Source organism: Sceloporus undulatus, chromosome 5 (assembly GCF_019175285.1).
Source record: "Sceloporus undulatus isolate JIND9_A2432 ecotype Alabama chromosome 5, SceUnd_v1.1, whole genome shotgun sequence".
Taxonomy (NCBI): Eukaryota; Metazoa; Chordata; class Lepidosauria; order Squamata; family Phrynosomatidae; genus Sceloporus; species Sceloporus undulatus.
The window spans coordinates 14645944-14666852 of NC_056526.1; the positions used below are offsets into that span (position 1 = coordinate 14645944).

Genomic DNA, 20909 nt, shown 5'->3' on the forward strand with positions numbered 1-20909 from the left:
ACAAATACTGGATACATTTTAGACGTAAGAAAGCAGGATCACTCCCAACATACAGACATGCATCTCTGAAGCACAGCACCAAAACCCAATCCCCCCTCTCAACCAGTGGAACGATGGATATTTAGAACTGGAAATATATTTCTACCACAGGATCATTTTTTTTAGTCTCTGTTGAGAACAACTTCTTGGCTCATAAACCCAGCAACTATGGTTCATTTGAACCAGCTTAAAATGTAGGCAATATACAGATAACTGTTTTTCCTACTAGTGGGCTAAATAGAATCATAGAGTTGGAAGAGACCGCATGGGCCATCCAGTCCAACCCCCTGCCATGCAGGAAATCCAATCAAAGCATCCCCAACAGATGGCCATCTAGCCTCTGCTTAAAGACCTCCAAGGAAGAAGACTCCACTACACTCCGAGGGAGTGTGTTCCACTGTCGAACAACCCTTACTGTCAGGAAATAGTAATGGTGTTTGTGCGTGGTGATGGGATTTTGATGGTTAAATCAGAAAAACAATATGGGGTAAAGAAAGGAATTTAAAACAAAAATACTATGGCAAAACCTCAAATACAAGCATCCCATAGGAGAGGACAATTAAAGCAGTGTCAAATCACATTAATTCTACTGTGTGGCAACAGCCCAGATTAGAAATTGGAAATTACTCTGATTCATTCAGGTGTTTCAAAGGACTGATCAAAGAAAGCTGGCTTATCACACAAAGACCAATTAGGTCACAAAGGTCACTCATTTTTACGAAAAGGTCACTTTTCATGGAACCCTTAAACTAGAAATTTATCCCAAAAGTTTGCTTCAGATTTACAAGGTCTATCTAGTTTTGAGGCTTACTTCATAACATTACTGAAACCTTCAATGACTTCATTGCAGTAAATCAATATTTTATTCCTCATGCAAAATACACAAGGAGATCACTCCCCTCCAAGATAAAATAAACAACAAAACAGTTGAGATTAAGCAAGTCATCTACACCAGTAATGTTAAAGAAATACATCTAGAAATATTAGGCATCCTCCTTCCTCACCTTTTTCCTTAGTGAGCTGAAAGTGAAAAAGATTTTACTGTGTCTGCTACAAGAAACTTCTGTTTTGTCATTCTGTGATTTTAAATCTGCACATAGTCATAGCTCTCCACATGTGTAAACATTTAACCATGTAATTCTAAGCCTACTATTTTGAAATAGGAATCTACCCAAATGTATTTACCAGAATGGAAGCCACACTGTAGATAGCAATTACAGAATTCATTACTCTGCAAAATATATGCATACAGGGAGAAGCAGACTATGGCGGGTTACAGACCGCCGAAATGCGGCGGTCTGTTGCCGCCGCCAGTTGCTGCATCTGGGAACTGCAGCAGCCAAATGGCGTGGTTCCCGTGAAAATCGCACTCCTTCTTGCTCGCTGGAAGAGATGCCGCGAGGCGCTAGTTGCGCACTCGCGGCCTCACTTCCGGGGCGCGATGTGCTGATGCAGAGCGTCCGCTACGTCAATATGGCGGCGGCCATGTGGAACGGCCACCGCCATTTGTTACGGACTCTGTCCGTAATAGGAGTAGGGGCGTCTGGAAGAGACGTCCCTTATGGCGGTGTGTAACACGCCTATGTTCCACTTTTTCTCCAAGTCTCAATACATTCAGTATATTTCCAAAATATTTTGTATTTCCATTAGCATAAAAAATTAAAAATTCTCTTTAGCTATTAAAATGTAAGAGAATAGCATCATTTAAATTAATGTTATTTAAAGGACTGATTAAATCTCAAGGGGGAAATGATTTTAAAAACTGATATAAATAAAAAACCCAATTGTTTATTCCAGTGGTTTTCAATCTAGGGTCTTCTATATGTTTTGGATGTCAACTTCCAGAACCCTGCTGCCCACAGCCTCTGGGAGTGAAGGTCCAAAACTTTTTTAGGACCAGGGGTTGAGAATTACTGGTTTAATCCATTTGGTCTCGAAAATCAAATGTGTACTTTCTCCTCTTCCTCACTTGTCAATTTCCTTTTCTATTTCTAGGATATTTCAATTTAGCAATGTCATTGCAACCACACAATTACCATTAGAGGTTAGTTTTCAAACCATGGTTTCAAAGCTATAATTTGAGGCTAGTCCAATTTGGAAATCACAACAAATTGTATGTTGAGCAAGATGATAATGGAAGAGGGAAATGGAATAAGTGCATTTCTAGCACTAGAATTCATGGGGTTGAATCTAGAGTTGTGTATTCAAGTAGATTCATTGAAATAATTTAGCTCCTCACAACTAATTTAAGTTCCAATGAGTTCTGTAATTCTACTCTAAGTATGACTATGTTTGGATCCAGCCCATGTTCTGGAAGTTCATTTGAATCCAGCCATTACTAAATTATTTAAACAGAGGGTCATAGGTGTAGGGTGAGTGTAGGCAAGGATTGGGAAGCCTAGCTGTTGTTGGATTTCAACTCTTGTCAGTACAACCAGCATGGCCAATGGTAAGGGTTGATGATGAGAACTGTGGTACAACATCATCCAAAGGTAAATATTTTCCCTCTACATTTGCCCTGAATTCAAATTTCATTACCAGACATTTTTCTTCCAAAAAGCTGAAACTTTTATTTAAATTCTGATTAAAATCTAATTTTTAACTTAATCTGTTGTATTCAACATTCCTTACTGAAGGGACTACCAAATTCCTAGAGAGAAAAGGGCTTTCTCTCTAATAAAATATATTTATTCTAAACTGGGCAACTTTGAGGGGGGAAACATTTCACAGACAAGTTTAAAATTTAAAGTAGTAATTATTAAAATTCAGGAGTGTGCAAGACCTCTTAAAATATACTGATAAATTATTGTGTGAGCTGAAACCTGAATGTTGAAGATGATCATACTGTTAACAGTAAACACTGGCATACTTGAAAACCCACACTGTGAAATGCTCAAGTAGTATTAACAACCATCCTAGTGGGACCAGACCACAAGATTTAAACTAGTTAACAATAAATGAGAAAGAAAAACATTGGATGTATTTAGAATAGGATGATGGGTGATATATAAATGTGTCCATTACATTTCCCCCCATCAAAATGTAGAAAAATACTGTGTTTTAAGCAAATGCTAATGTAAGTGGCATGTGTGATTACTGCATATGTAGACAGCTTCATAGCTACAGTTTAAAACAGCATATGGTAGAGTTTATACTGTTGTCCATATTCAGAAGCAGTAATCCTTAAAGCATGTGCTTCTTTTAAATTAAAATGCTCACTGCAAATATTGGTTTCAGTGATCCCAAACCACCAATCTGGAACTGTAGCCTTTGGTTTTTCAGTACTGTATGAGGATACTACTTCCATTCCCAAGGAATATATGCTACACACTCACTCACACACACACACACACAAACATTAAATCTTATAATTGTATTTTTTTTGCATATTTACACCTCTATTTAATTCTTCTCTATCAGAGAGCTCTGGTGCCATAACAAACTACAAATTCCAGGAATCCATAGCGTGGAGCCATGATAGTTAAAGTGGTGTCAAACTGCATTACTTCTGCAGCGTGGCAGCAGCCTAAGTATGTAGTACTGTATATACTCATGTATAAGTATAGAAATTTTCATCAAAAAATTGACCCCAAAAACCTGAGTTGCCTTTTCCACAGGTCAATGTAAGTACTGTCCATCAACTCTTATTTTTTAAACGGGAATCATTCCCTTGGTGAAAGGCAACAGTGTAATCTGTCCTCGAAGCAGTGAACCCCTATACTCTCTCATCAATCAAGTCTTTTGGATGAGCACAGTTATGCCTGCTGGAATTTTTTAAGTTCTTTGGCATTGTTTTCCTTTGCTTCATCCTTTAGATCCTTTGTTAGATGCCCCTAAATTTTGCCTTAACTTATCCACAGGGCATATAAAAAAATCCCAATTTTGGCCTCAAACCTACCCTAGTTTTATACATGAGATACACTTATAGTCGTGTATATATGGTAACTGTTTTCAATGATTTATTACAAGTCATATGCTGCCCTTCTTTGAAACAACTTCATTAAAGGTGCAGCTATCCCATTCATTATCCAAACAAAAATCCTGTGAGATAGATTAAACCAGGAGTTATTCAGAATGCATCCACACCGCAGAATTAAGGCAGTTTGACAACACACCAACTGTCATGGTGCCATCCTAGAATCTGGTGAGGTATTCAGCTTGGTCAAAAACCAAACTACAAATCCCAGGATTCTGTAGGATAGCAATAGCAGTTAAAGTAGTGTCAAACTGCTTTATTCCTGCAGTGTGGATACATACTCAGTGAGCTCTATGAGTATTATTGTAGTTATTGTGGGCTTTCTAGTAGCTTCTGGCTTATGGCAACCCTATCACAGGGTTTTCTGGGTTTCTGAACTGCCCTGATGCAAATAGCTCATGTGTATTATGAGTAGATCTGGAGAAGTGCCAAATATCTACCAATCTTACCTTAGAATTCAGCAATCAACTTTTCTTTCATGCAAGCCAGTAGCTTCTTCCAAACCTACAGGTGACCCTCCACGTTTGCAGTTGTGACTTCTGTGGATTTGGTTACTTGTAGTTTTGATTAAGGTGTTCTCTCTAGGAATCTCTAGGTCCTCCAACACAAATCTGATGACTATAGAGTTGTGCTGGGGAACCAAGAAGTTCCTAAAGAAAACATTTCTCTAGGCATTTGTAGGCTCTCCAGCATGATTCCATGATCAGCGTCTGGCAGATGTTGATCACAGAGGTGCACTGGAGGACCTGGAGATTCCTAAAGAGATGTTCTCTCAGGTAAAAAGAACAGTGTTTTTTTCTCTCTAATTGCAGTTTTTCCACATTCACGGGGGTCCTTCACCCCTAACCCTAGCAAATGTGGAGGGACCATGGTACAATTATTTCTTGTCTCCCTCCAGCAGATAGTGGAGCCAATCAGTCACCACCTGAAGGTGTTAGAGCAGCAATGCTAATGATGTAGTTGATGCTGAAACACCTGTGCTATAAATAGCTTATAGCTGAGGGAAGTGCTGGCACTTTGCAATGTACTACTGGATTCCAAACACTGCATCTTATGCTGCCACTGAGACGGCAGCAAGTAGAATGACAAATTGTGATTCAGATTATAGTTTGAAGAATAAGGATGTGTTAAGTAGAAAATGAGCTGCATAACTATAACAAATATAAACTAATCTACATCCATATATTTAAGTGTCATTCAACTAAATCGGAAGAGTGATGCACAGCTTCTTTACACAAGAACAAAATAGTGCTTAACAACAGTACAGTTCCTTGGAAAATTAAATGTGAACCTTTAGTGGTGTTTCTATATGTGTTCCTGGAATTTGGTCAAGGAACCAGAGAAACTCTTTCAGTTTCAAACAACTTAGCTCCTCAGTGTTCTCCTTCGCTGAACATGTACATTTTGCTAATACTAAATTTATGTTAGGGTTGCCCGTTGAGATCCCCCTTGTATTGATGTGGTGGTTCAGTGGTGAATTGTGAATCACAATTGTTGTTTATGTCAAACTTGAAGAACTGTTCCTGCTGTAATAATTATCAGTCTTTCCCTTTGCAAATTGGTAACAATGAAAACAGCAAGGCAATTTCAATGCAGTTATGACCAAAAATAGGTGGTCAAAGGAGGGGACACATCTTTCTTTTGCAAAGCCACATGCATAGTTTTCCTTGGATAAAACGGTAAACAATAAGTGAGATATGATCAGATATTATGAAACACAGTAGGACAATTAAATATTACAATTCATCTTTGCAGACTAGAAAGGAAACAAGGAAATGCTAACCTGAGCTTGCTTAAAATCTGGCAGGGGTAGTTAAAGAAAAACATTTTAAATCTAGAACTGCTCACTGTAGGCAGCACTGTTGTATCTGAAGATAGCTTATGGTAACTTGAAGAGAAAGATTTTGAGCCTGGAGTTACTACTGCTGATAAGAAAGAAAATTAACCCTGAATATTTAATATTCTATGAGAACAAATTTCTGTCATCAATTCAAATAAAATATCTGTAATTGTAAAGAACTAAAATGAAGCTTACTCATTTCTTTTCTGAAGAAACTGCTTCAGATTTTCTGTGGGAGTCTTATGTGTGAGAGTTTTAGTCTAGTGGCAAAGAAGAAATGAGTAATGGCAACATATGGTAGAATGCAATTAATTTGAAATGTTACATGCAAATTACTAATCGCTTAGAAGTCAGTGAAAAGACATTTCAGCAGAAAACAAATTAGCATTTCTGGATCAGCTTTTATTCAATAGTACATGCAATAATATCTACAGAAAGAACAGAAAAACAGAATTGAAAAATTACTGCGAGTTGTTCATGCCAATATTTTATGGCAGAGGTGGGTCACTGCCAAGAGTTGGGTGTTCACATTACTCTCCAGGACCCCGAAGATCTGCAATTCCATTTTTGCCCAACATTCTAAATTTTCATTTTCTTTTTTAAAAAGTACTTTCCAAATGGACATTAGAATTCACCGAAGCCCCTGGGGGGACGATACCAGCTATTTAGCTATACCTGGCACCTCATTTATCCTTTAATTAATGAGCCTTTCTCTCATTATGAGACCCAAGATGGGTTTTGATTTGAACAGGTCATATTTCCAAAAAGGAAGTAGCCATACTGTCATTTCATGATGGGAGAGGAGAAGTCCCATCCAGATCTTTAAAAAGGCAAGTAGGCCATAAGCCCTTCCTCGAAGGGGGAGGCTTCATTTTTAGGAGATGGAAAAATGGCACAATTCTTGGGATTTCAAGCAGCCTACAAGCTGCTGTCTCCTCACACCTGTTTCAAGTATATTCTTGCCAAATGGATGCTGTTCTTGGTCATTTTTAGATACTGACATTTTTACTTCCTCCTAATTCCAAATTTATGCATGATTTTACTGTGAGAGAAGACACTTTGGATTGTGTTTGCCTTCTAAGATCAGATCAAGAAACATGAAGAACTTAAAAGCATGTCATTCTAAAGACTTTGTAGTTGTACTGTAGACAGTTGTTGACTATAACAGATAATAAATGCACTTGGTGATACATACATATACCCAACAGTACAAAATTATCTTGAAACTGGGTCTGGGCAAAGCTCAGAGCAGAGTTTCATTAATTGTGGATGGGGAATTGGTGCCCTCCCCATCTCTTATACCCTCCCCACAATGGGGTTTTATTGGAAAGATTTGTTCAGAGGAGGTTTGCCAATGCTTTCCCATGAGGCTGACAGCATACAACTTGCCCAGGATCACCTTGTGGTGTTCATGAATTGAACCCTGGTTTCCAGAGTCACTGTCCAACACTCAAACCACTATGTCACGCTGGTTCACTGAATTCCACTAACCCCCCCCCCCCCCCAAAAAAAACAGTTAATTTTTCATCCACAGAAGTTATGCACCACAGACAAAACTGTCCTACAAAAATCATATTTTAAAGGGATTTGTGGGACATGTTAAAATAATTCATATATTACAAGTAAAATGCTAAGCCAGAAGCAAGGATTTTATTCATAAATATTGAAATCTTAAGAGGACTCCTGATAACTACATGTGCCACCTCAGTGCATTTTAACAGAAATCACTGATCTATCTGAAAATATATTTCCATACACATTTTGTTCTACTGTTTTAAAGAGAAAAGGCTATAGAACTTGCAACATTAGATTGGGAGTTTACAGTACTGCCCCATCAATGTTATTGTATCAGAGTAATTCAATTCTAGCTCCAGAATAAATACCAATTCAATACAAAATGCACTGAATGAGTCTTAAATTCCAGTCACAGTTTCTCCTCCTACGAGAAATGAATATCTATCATTTGCAGAATGCTGGGGCTTAACACTACAAGGATCCTAGAAAAGATGGACTAGATGCTCTTAGTATTATAATTATCCATGAAGTCCTGACATTCTCACTGTCAGGATAAACTGATATATTTCACTACAAACAATTTTTAAATATTCTTAAATAACTGTTAAACTTTATATGAAAGCAAAAACAGCTTTGATATTGCATGAATGATATTATCCATGTTTTGAATGGACAACTACTCTGGCAACTATAATTACAAGGAGGATTTTAATATCAGGCAAAAATGAAATGACCTGAATTCTAATGTTCCCAGCTCAACTAAATCAATTGAATCAATATTTACCCATGTGGTAACTCACTAGTCAACAAATTATTCCATCGGTATACACTGCTTGGGATTAACCAATAAGATTCAGTTTAGTGTATTTGGTTATTTCACGAAGCTTGAGAAAGCAGTTTAAAAGCAGAAAGGGGGGGGGTCATACATGTAATTCAGTTGTCAAATTCTTGCAAGCCTAAAAATAATTTACTTTTATTACAGCATTGAAGCACATTTTAAATGCTGATATACAACACTGATTTTGTATGGTAATGTTCAAACAGGTCTGGGAAACAATTTCATAATAACTGTCATTATATTATTCAACCAATTAAAAATAAGACAGGTAGGATTCTCAGTATGTGCACTTATTAAAAGAGTATGGGGTGGAAATGGGAGTAAGTGAAGCCTCACTGGAACCTGTTAATAAAGGTTTATACAAGCATCTGTTATGGGTGATACTGCTACAGCCAAACATATGCAAAGGTGGACGAATGCTGGTTAAAGATCTTCCTAAGAATCTTAAATTAGCTTATCATATTCTACCACTATATTAATATTGTGCCTTCACTGAGAACTGATATCATCTATGAAAGCAGTCTTTTTCCCCCTTCACTTGAACATACCTTGCTTTTCATGTAACAATAACCAAATTAGTTAATTTCTATAATATCACCACCCTGCTGTGTCATATCACCATCCCTGGTTATTTATTCTTTGAAGTTATTTTTGTAATGTAAAACAGTAAGTATAATTCAACAATCAACAGAAAATGTCAAAGCACCATTAATAATTTCTATTGCATCAGAGCCTTGCACCCTTATCTAATCTACCTAACAATTAAGGGTAAGAGCACTGTTTAAATTGCTGTTGTTGTTCTTCCTTCTGTCTCACTGAGCCATTTAATTTAATATTGCTTTTACACACAGGATGCAAATTCTATAACTTGTTATTCATTTTTTAAAGTACACAGCAATCTGTTTTTAACAAAAGCCTTGTAGTTATGTGCAATTAATGGTGACCACAAATGATAAAATAAAGCTAAAGAACAAAAAACCCCAAACACACACTAAACCATCTTTTCAAAATGTAAAGTGCAGCTCAAGCACTTTATAGTTGAACACATTTAAAAGATGGAATTGTTTATGAAAGTAAAGAAGAATCTCTTGCTGGAGAAAGCAAATGCGGGCACACACACACACAAAAATAGAGACTTACCAACTTTCAGATAAATTAATTCTTCCCAAAGCCTTAATACAAACAGTGCTTGAAAAGCTAAAGAAGAACAATCCTTTTGTCTTGAAGCTGCTTGCCAAATGAGCTGTACACAGCCCTGACACTAAGAAAAAGCATCCTGGCTGTGCAAGTTGCTAGCTTGGCTGGAAAACCGATACTGGAGTGATGTCACACAGCTTCTGAAACATTACCAAACCTCAGAATTATCAGCACTGTTCTCTCAAGTAAAACACTGTTGGCAAACAGACACATTAAGAGGATGAACACACACGTACAGTTTTCACTGAGACACATCCTTCATCTCCTTCTACTAACATCAAAGGATTTGATTACATTTAGTTTTGCTTCTTTCCAGTATATAAAGAGCAGGCTGTATGTGAATGTGTTTTAAATGTACTCATCTTCTTACAACTGGATGTAAATCTGTCAGAGCTGTTAAATAATGTATCATTTTGCAATTTGTGAACAGAAAGATGATCACAACATCCACACTTTGTGTTGCTTATTGTGAACATGGCATTTCTTGTCTTCTTAAGGAAGATGCATTGATTCTTGAACTCTCAATTTATTTTTATAGGATTTGTATCCCACACCTTTCTCCAAAAATAGGATTAATTCATAAAATCAGCCCTCCCCACCAAAGACAGTTAACAGCGGAGACTTAATGTTTAACAAGAAAATGGATTGTCGGGAGTACAATTTCTGTCATGTAAACACATTTCTTAGTTCTGCTCAGTTTAAGAATTGATTACATTCAACATATTTTAAAGGTCACTCCTTCAAAGGTTGTTTTTACAATCTATTGTTAAGTTTAATTCTGCTACTTCGCTTTTGATTGTGTGGTAGGAGAGAGTACAAATTGAAAGGATGAACATCCCATCCCCAAAATAAAACAGTGTACTCTAGACAATAGTGTCAGGTGAACTTGAGTAACCAAATTATGTGCCATGTGCCTAAATTACTGATAAAGAAAAGACTCCATTTTCCATTGCTGCTGGCACCTCCCCTGGCTTTACTATTCTGAAAACAGAACCTACATTGTATTTTTTAAAAAGAGAGAAGGAGAAATATACATTCTTAACAAAATGTTCTAGCCTTTCTAATCTTATTTTGTTACTTTCAAGGAATGGTAGAAATAAACTGAAGAAGAAAAAGTTTCTGTAACAAGAGGAACAATGTGCAAGGAGAATAAATGGCATTCCCAACACATACATGCATCTCCAACACTTACATACACAGAACAGCCATTAGTGCTGGTGGAGAAAAACACTACATTTTAACCATAATTAAGCAGCAATAAGGAAGATGCAGGACATGTTTTCCCCTTTCCCTGATAAAATTTTCCTCAATGGTCCTAATCAGGATCATTAAATTAAATATTAAATTATATTTATGATGTCCACCTTGGCCATAAAATCATTAATACAAATAACAACAACAACATAGACAGACTTGGGACAAGGCAGTGACACAACCATATGCAGCTTCTGCAGTTTTGCACCTACTAGTATCACGCTCTTTCAAAAATTTCCTTCTGATGAATATAAGCATCTTACAGTTGTACCACTCAAAATGTCTTCCACCTACCCATTATTTCATAGATTACCTTTCTCCCCTCACTTAGATTCCGATGTAATTGGATCCACACAAGTTACGTATTTAAACATAAAGAGTTGGATCCAGCTTTAGGCACAAGGCTATTGGGCTTACAGTAGAAGGTATCCTCTCCCTAACCTCCTTATGTTAGCTCCTCTATTTTCCCCTTAATATTTAGTGGGGCAATTCTGAAAGGGGATTCCCCAAAATCTGGCAGAGGAATTATCTGAAAGTAAACTTTTGCTCACAGAAGGTAAATCCAAAGATACCTTGCCAAGAATTTCCTCATTGTACTGCACATTATCCACCCTTCTCAGGAACATCACCCAAACCTATGTAGCGGTGTGTATGTGGGTGGGTGTGCCTTGAGGGGCCTGTTATTGGGAGAAAAAGAAGAATGTTTGCTTTTACCAACCCAGAGCACAGACCTAAAGCTAGATCCAATGCAATGGAATTATCAAGCACAGCCAAGGTATGTTGGATCAGAACAAAGACACATCTCGCTCATCACTTTGTGTATTTAACATCCCACCAGATACCTACAGAAAGCAAATGAAAGAAAGGGCTCTGTATAACAGTTGCACTCTACATACCAGCTGCCAGGGGAAACTATTGAAAGGTGTACTCCATTCATGTCCCCCTTACCAGAAATGAAAGCAATAAGTATCTCTTTATACACAACTGATACTCAACTGATACACAAATGCATGCCTTCAGGGCTGGAGATAATATAAAGCCCTTGTGACTAATAATAGTCCCATCAACAATTTGTCCAATCCTCTTTTAAAGTAATCCAAACTGGAGGACATCACTACACCTTGCAACTGCAAATTCCATAGGAAATATGGCTACCAACATTTATTACTGTCAACGACCAGCACAATTTCGCAAGCAACAATACTGTACACAATGTTCTGCAATAAAATATACATCTACATAGATAAAACAAATTAAACACACATGCATATATCCATGCATGCATACTAAAATCTCCAGTACAGTAAAAGAAGAAAAAAATACATTGTATATTAAGCCAATTATTTACCATTCATAATTACTTTCCTACAAATAATAGCAGATTCATAAAATTTTGCCATTTTATATGTAACCTGAGTGTTCAGGTATAATCCAGATAAAGTGTGTTAGGCGGGTTATAGACTGGCGCTTTGAGGCGGTCTGCCGCCACCGCTGCTTGCTCCGTGCGGGAGCCGCAGCAGCCACACCGCGTGCCTCCCGCGCGGAGCAAAAATGGAGCTCCTTCTTGCGGTGCCTCTATGACGTTGCAAGGCGCCGCTGGCGCTTTTGCGACGTCATAGGCGCCGCGACACATTCGGACGCTATGCGTCCGATACGTAAAGATGGCGCCGGCCGTGTGGAACCATCAGGGGCTAGCCTGAAGGAAGAGGCTCCTCCCTCCCTAACTGTCATCATTCGGCCTCTGAGGGAGAGAGAAGGCTGGCCCAGCACCATCAGGGGCTAGCCTGAAGGAAGAGGCTCCTCCCTCCCTAACTGTCATCGTTCGGCCTCTGAGAGAGAGAGAAGGCTGGCCCAGTACCATCAGGTTAGCCTGAAGAAGAAGAGCCCTCCCTCCAGTCCATCTGCCTTGGTCCAGGCCTTAGAGGGAGAACCACTGGACCTCATCCCCTTTCCCTCCACCATTCCCTTCTCCTTTTGTGTCGTGTCTTTTAGATTGTAAGCCTGAGGGCAGGGAACTGTCTGATTAAAAATAATAATTGTAAGCCGCCCTGAGAGCCATTAGGGCTGAAGGGCGGGGTATAAATACCTAAATAAAAAAATAAATAAAAAATATATTGTACGGACAGAGTCCGTATTAGACCCAGGGGCATCTAGAAGAGACGCCCCTTTTTAAAAATGGGACGTCCTGCGGACGTCCCAAGTGCCAATGTGTAACCGGCCTTAGACTTCCCTGGATACTTTAGGAGATCTGGGTAATGATATCAAGTCGCAAATCTTGATAGAAAGAGCAGTACAACAAAATGTGTGACAATTTCAATAGACACTTTTCAATGGGGATCTTGCAAACACTTCCTTCCAACAGAATGGAAGGTCAGACATTAAGCCTAATTAATGTAAAAGCGCTTTTATATTTAAGGATTGATTGATCTGATATATAGTTTGGGATTTTAAATGCCCCCCCCCCCCCGGTGATCTCTGTAATAGGGGTAATGTGCCATTGCACTCCAATGATTTTGTACTTCAATACCCTTGGCAATAGCTAGACAATACTTTTCTTAGTGTTTATGTAATGCATGGCGAGAATAGCACCCAGAGAAACCCAGATTTGGCAACTTTGTGGATACACTGATATTCAATTAAAACTGAAACGAGTTAATCAGTGTTACAGGGGCTACGCTCACTGAAAAGAACATCATTTTTAGCCACTAATTTAACTTGTATGTTTGCACACAGGCCTCTATAGGGACTTGGCCTGTTTCTAGCTTCCAGATAGTACTGGGAACACATGTTGGTAATCCAAATAAGCGTCTCAAAAATGATGTTTGTACAACTTCAAAGGGTACAAAACTGGTATATTCACATCACTGACAACTGTATCGTTTGTGCTAATACCTGCTAAGACAGTAAAGATTTGAATGGCTGCAGGAATAAACTGTCTACCTTTAGTGGAAAAAAAAGGAAAGGAGAGCTGAAGTATTCCTCTGTGTATTTGCAAGAGCACTAATTATTTGGGCTTCCTGTGACCCAGCTGAGTTAAAAACTACACCCAAATATTTAAAAAAGGTAACTTTTTCAATTTGATGGCCAGTCATTTCCCTTTTATGTGTGGTCTGTCTCCTGCTGAAAATTAGAACCGTAGTCTTAGACTAATTTACAGGCAACAATTCTACATTATAGCAAGCGGTTAAACTACTTGAATCATGCTTAAGACTAATTACTGATAATGATAAAAGTACAGTATCATCTTCATAGAGAAGGATCTGATAAAGATCTGTTTACTAATTTGGATGAGTGAGAGTTTACACTGGCCAAATGTTGGATCAAAAGGAATTGAAACAGAAATTGAACAATTAGAAGCCAAGATGCAGCCTTGCTTAAATCCACTGAAAGTTGGAACAAGATCTGTTAGATGCCAGAATGATCAGATATCACCTTCAACCAAGTGTTCACATAAAGGGTGTACAGTGGATCCTTGTTATACGCTGGGGTTTGGTTCCAAGATCCCCCGTGTTTAACAAAATCCGTGTATGCTCAAGTCCCATTAAGTATAATGACATAGCAAAATGGTGTCCCTAATAAAAAATGGAACATCAAGGTAAATTTATACTTTTATGGAACATTTTCAAACTGTGTATGCTTAAATCCATGTATAAGAAGGGCCGACTGTACATACATATGTGCAGTCTTCTGTCAATATTAGTAGCCTCCAATTTCTGCCCTAATCTGAATCTTCAAATTAAATCAAAAATTATTTAAAGTCAATAAAAACTACCTGAAGGCCTGCTCTAGTTGTTGAGGCAAATTTTTCAAGATGATGTTGAAGAATATAGCCTTAGTCAACTGTAGATCATCCTGCTCTGAATCTGGCCTGTTCTTCTATAAAAAAAAAATTGCTCTAACCAATCTAAAAGCTTCTCAAGCAAATGACTTGCATACAGCTTACGAATTATACTCAGCAAGCTGCCTGGTCTATAATTGGCCAGATCAGATAAAATCCCGTTTTTATACAATGACATAATAATGGCTAATCAAGGATGCACATTGTGCAATCATTACATTTAAACAGGGCTTCAAAAATGGGAGGACCTTGGGTTAAGATGAGAGTGGCAGTTATCCAAGGTTAGCAACTATGGGATCAGTCTTGGGAAGGCCAACGCCACACATGTTGTTCCCCAAATATACCCAAATTTTGAAACTTTTCTTCAGAGGGTAGTTGCTCCTGCTCAACTGATTTGTCCCTTTCTGCATCTTCACCACCTCTACAATGTCATTTTGTGACCAGAACTACATATAATGTTTCAACCACCAAAGATCTATATAAAGATCTATGCAAATTCTTGGGAATCCCTAAATTAGGATTCTTATTCATGTGTTATAAACTGGGCATTTCCCCTATATTATTATCATAAGCAGAAACTTACAACTACAGACCAGGTGAGGGAATGTAAACACAGCTGATTGTCTGTCTGCAAGCCACCAAGCCCCTAAGAAGGTTGATACAACTGGCCCTACCCTTTCATTCACTTCAGAAGCAAGTCAGATGATAATGCTCATCTACAACATCTCTCCAGATCCTGAGACTTATTTTTGGCAGAGGATAACTTTCAGTGATTTGAAAACTTGTAGCAATAAGTTTTGTATCAATGACCCCGTGCAAAATCAGCTAATAATGCTATTAGATATAAGATGATTAGTTTGCTTTTAAGATGAGGTCCTTTGAGTTTACTTTGGCTTTAAATCCAGACAAAGTAAAGTAGCCACAGGCTTCTTCAATATTTACAGTGTATCTGTTCACAGAAAGGTAGCATGAGATTAACTAGGGATGTTTGGCAGATGGCTTTGAAAATTGTTTCTGGTCTCCATTGACACTCATTGCTCCCCAAACTTCAGCATTTTTCTTCTCTTCCATTTTTAGAGCATACATCATGACTCATAATCTAATTATAAAGAGCAAATATGACTTTTCTTCTTCTAAAAAAAGCAACTATGAAATCTAATTAAATCTAATTAAGTTTTATTTACCAAAAATCAGTTATTCAAACATTAATACCAAGAGCAACAAAGCATAATATCCCCAGTAGTTTTATATGCTTTATGTTTTCAGAAACGTTTGCTCCATCTTGTGGTGAAAATCGATCCCTGGTTTGCCAGCTTTCAAGAAATAAAGCAATGAAACTGCAATGTTTTGTTATTCTCTTTGGAGTTCTCAAAAGTCATTACTAAAGAAACACCTTATTTTGTTCCATACAGTATATAAGTAGGATTTAATCACATAAACCTTCCTACCAATAATTACTGTGTATGTAAATGGATCTATTCATGTGTGGATTATTCCTCTGAAAGACCATGGGGCCATTTGAGTGCAATTTGGCTACAGCGATTCAGATTGCAAAGGAATGTTCAAAAACTTTTGCAGTTTAAATATATCTGCACAGTTTAAGAACCAAAAATAAGCATGTAATGTTACAATTGCCCCAAACACATGCTGCAGGTAGAGTAAAATGTAAATGTCTCAAGAAACCAGGATGGATGACTAAGGAACTTTCAACCGAGCTAAGTTTGAAACAGAACATGTATAAGAAATGGAAAAAGGGGGAAATCACAAAAAAGGAATTCAAAGAAATAGCAGGCATGTGTAGGGGTAAAGTCAGAAAAGCTAAAGCACAGAATGAACTCAGGCTTGCTAGAGAGGTTAAGAACAACAAAAAGGGCTTTTTTGGATATGTCCGCAGCAAAAGGAAGAAGAAGGAAACGATAGGGCCACTGCGTGGAGAAGATGGCAAAATGCTAACAGAAGACAGAGAAAAGGCAGAATTACTAAACACCTTCTTTGCCTCAGTCTTCTCAGAAAAGGCAAAGGGTGCTCAACCTGAAGATAATGGAGCAGAGGACAGGATAGGGGAATTTCAGCACAGAATAAGTAAAGAGGTAGTAGAGGAATACCTTGTTAATCTAAATGAATATAAGTCTCCAGGAGCAGATGAACTACATCCAAGAGTATTAAAAGAACTGGCAAATGTAATATCGGAGCCATTGGCAATAATCTTTGAGAACTCCTGGAGAACAGGAGAGATCCCAGCAGACTGGAGGAGGGCAAACGTTGTCCCCATCTTCAAAAAGGGGAAAAGAGAGGATCCCAACAATTATCGTCCAGTCAGTCTGACATCAATACCAGGAAAGATTCTAGAGCAGATCATTAAACAGAGAGTCTGTGAACATCTAGAAAGCAATGCCATAATGACAAAAAGTCAACATGGGTTTCAGAGAAACAAGTCATGCCAGACAAATCTGATCTCTTTCTTTGATAAAATTACCAGCTTGGTAGATGAAGGGAATGCTGTGGATATAGTATATCTTGATTTCAGTAAGGCCTTTGGCAAAGTTCCCCATGACATTCTTGCAAACAAGCTTGTAAAATGTGGGCTAGACAAAGTAACTGTTAAATGGATCTGTAATTGGTTGACTGGCCGAACCCAAAGGGTGCTCAACAATGGCTCTTTTTCCTCCTGGAGGGAAGTGACCAGTGGGGTCCCACAGGGCTCTGTCCTGGGCCCAGTGCTATTCAACATCTTTATCAATGACCTGGATGACAGAATTGGGAGCATACTTATCAAATTTGCAGATGACACCAAATTAGGGGGAATAGCTAATACCCCAGAGGACAGGATCAAGATTCAAAATGATCTGAATAAACTAGAAAGCTGGGCCAAAGCTAACAAAATGAAATTCAACACAGAGAAATGTAAGGTACTGCACTTAGGGCAGAAAAATGAAATGCACAGATATAGGATGGGAGACACATTGCTGAATGAAAGTACACGTGAAAGAGATCTAGGAGTCCAAGTAGACCATAAGTTGAACATGAGTCAACAGTGTGATGCGGCAGCTAAAAAGGCCAATGCAATTCTAGGCTGCATCAATAAAAGTATAGTGTCTAGATCAAGAGAAGTAATAGTGCCACTGTATTCTGCTCTGGTCAGGCCCCACCTAGAATATTGTGTCCAGTTCTGGGCACCACAATTCAAAAAGGACATTGAGAAACTGGAGCGTGTCCAGAGGAGGGCGACTAAAATGGTGAAAGGTCTGGAAACCTTGCCCTATGAGGAATGACTCAGGGAGCTGGGGATGTTTAGCCTGGAGAAGAGAAGGTTAAGAGGTGATATGATAGCCCTGTTTAAATATTTGAAAGGATGTCACATTGAGGAGGGAGCAAGCTTGTTTTCTGCTGCTCCAGAGAACAGGACCCGGAACAATGGATGCAAGCTACAGGAAAAGAGATTCCACCTCAACATTAGGAAGAGTTTCCTGACAGTAAGGGCTGTTCGACAGTGGAACAAACTCCCCCGGAGTGTAGTGGAGTCTCCTTCCTTGGAGGTCTTTAAGCAGAGGCTAGATGGCCATCTGTTGGGGATGCTTTGATTTGGATTTCCTGCATGGCGGGGGGTTGGACTGGATGGCCCTTGTGGTCTCTTCCAACTCTATGATTCTATGACATGAGGATGTTTATCACACTATACTCTTAAAGTGCTACTATTCCACTTTGACTCCTCTAGCTGCCTGAGAATTCTAAATACCCCTCCTTAAAACTGCCAATCCCACAATGCAACAGGAGGCAGCTAGAGGAGTCAAAGTGGAATAGTAGCACTTTAAGAGTATAGTGTGATAAACATCGAGGTTTGTGTACATCAGTATAGAAATATCCAATAAGCCTATAGCATCTTAAAAGGTTGTTGTGAGAGAAGACCTGGCCAACAGGAGCACCTAACAGCATTCTCAAAAATGGTAATACACAGCTCAAAGAAGCAAAAAAGGGTTATTTTACATTTAGCACAGCTGGGTAGAATTTATTCTAACTCCAAATTCAAGCGATAACAGCTTAAGATCACCTGCTTTCTTATAAAACAGGGTCCACCTGCCCCATCCTCACCGTAGTTGTGAGGGCTGTGTTGGAATGAATTCTTCATTAGCTGTATTTTTCTTTTCTTTTTTTTAAAAAACTGTTCTCAGTTTCTAGAATATTGGGATGAACTTGCATGAGTAGTAAGGATCTGTATAGATGTTGATTATTTAAATCTTGGTTTAGGTAACAAATGTGCACTAATCTAGGTGAAACAAATCAATGGTCACTGGGATGAGTCTGATAGAGTTGGTAAGCCACTCTATTGCCAGGGTGAGTAAAGGTCAGCTCCCTATTGGCTGAAGGACCATTGGATATTTTACTTTGCTGTTAAGACATATTCTCCACCCATTTATAACCAATAAAGCCTGTTTTATATCAGGGGTACATACATGTCAATATTGTGAATACAGTACGCCCGCGTTATACGTGGCTTTGAGCATATGCTCAAAGCTGTGCGGGAGTGTATGGGGTGCATGGGGCGGTGCGTCCCATTCATATGAATGGGGTGCACTCCCGTTGTGTGTGCCCCACGCGCCACCGCCATGGGCACAAGCCCCATTCATTTGTATTTTCTCTTATGCGGGGGTGGTGGTGGTCCGGAACAGATCCCCCGTGTAAGAGAAGGGTGGACTGTAATGTGAGATGCCTGGGTGTTGGTCTAGCCTCAGTATAGAGCAGCAGTTCTCAACCTGTGGACCGCGACCCCTTTGGGGATTGAACAACCCTTTCACAGGGGTCACCTAAGGCCATCGGAAAACACATTGGTTGGGGGGTCACCACAACATGAGGAACTGTATGAAAGGGTCGCGGCATTAGAAAGGTTGAGAACCACTGGTATAGAGCAAAGGTCCTAATAAACTGGAGCACAGCTATTAGCAAAAGGTATGGACAAGAAAGCTACAGGTATTGAAAAGACAACAGCTGATATATTGGTACTTTTCTGTGATGTGCTGAAAAGATGCCAGTGTTCAGATTAACATTCTGATGACCTTATTTCCTCAATTGCACATGGTAGAAATAAGCACCCAAATTAACAATGGAAAAAAATCATGTGTATTTGGTGGGACAGAAGGGAAGACCTCATGAAAGAATGGAGCCTTCCACTTCATTCAGCATGGGACTAGAAAAACAAACAATATTATGAGTTAAACTCATGGTATATCATGACGTCCATGAGGCATTGTTGTTACCAAGTCACTGCAGTAGTTTGAATCAGTTTTTGTTACAGCAGAAGATGAAAGCAGCTACTTAAGAAGTCTACACTTTCTGAAGTTTTCACAAATGGCCCTCACATGAGCCCCATGGCTGGGACAGCAAAGTGAAAAGCGCTATTTTGATGTGTGTATAAACTCCTAATTTTTTATGGGTGGATTTAGATGCAACACTAAACTACAGCTCAACAATTATGATAATAACACTAGCCAAACCTAGCAGGTGTGCAAGAAGGAGTTCAAAACCTTTCACTTTAAATCAACCACCTCTTATCATGTTATCAAAAGCCGGGTCACTTATGACTACAGTGGGCCCTTGTTATCCACTGAGGTTTGATTCCAGGACTCTCCATGTATATCAAAATCTGTGGATGCTGAAATCCGATTAAATACAGTGGCATAATGAAATTGTGTCCATTACATAAAATGGCAAAATCAAGGTTTACTATTTGGAATTTATACTTTTTTGGAATATTTTCAAACCATGGATGCTTGAATCCATGGATAAAAATCCGTTGATATGTAGGATCAACTGTAATTTTAACCATCAAACCAAAACCTACATTTATTAGGTTTTTTAGGGTTTTTTATTAGGTTTTTTATTACCTACCGTTATTAGCAGTCACAGCATAAGGTTCAGACAATACACTGAGCTGTATACTAATCTGAAAGAGAAGCAGAAAGCAAAAGCTTTTGAACTCCTCATAGCTGAGGTGAGGAAAACTGGAAAGCACAAATTGGGGGGGGGGGGCTTTTTCTCACTATACATAGCTAGACGTCATTGTTAAGCCCAAAAGCAGACACAAAAATAGAACAAAAGAATTACACTAGCCAAAAATAGGTGCTTACACAATTAATGTATGTGCTTGGCAGGAACAGAAACATTTTTGTTTTGAAAAACACTATGAAACAAAGACTTCTCCCCTGACTCAAATCTTCAACTGCTAGTAAGGTTGGGCAATAATAAAACTATTCTCTTTATTATCCAACAAGGACATTCCTCTGGGAAACATTAGTAAAGTGTGGGGAAAACATTCAGAAAAAAACTAACTTTTCTGTGTGGATAAGGCCTAGAGCTACTTGAAGCCACAGGTAAAATATGGAACGTGATGCTCCTCACAATACTTTGAAAATGCACC

At 38.7% G+C, this 20909-nt stretch overlaps 1 protein-coding gene across 16 annotated transcripts in view; it reads right to left on the reverse strand.

Moving 5' to 3' along the window:
* Positions 1–20909, reverse strand: part of PLEKHA5 (pleckstrin homology domain containing A5) — a 216570-nt gene that overhangs the window by 107236 nt on the left and 88425 nt on the right. Inside the window, exon 1 of one of the 16 annotated variants that reach the window (XM_042466709.1) lies at positions 9349–9488. The exons of the other annotated variants lie outside the window; for them this stretch is intronic. The gene's annotated coding sequence lies outside the window, so the exon portion shown is untranslated. Of the gene's footprint in view, positions 1–9348; positions 9489–20909 lie in introns of those variants that run through there. 16 annotated transcript variants of the gene reach the window in all.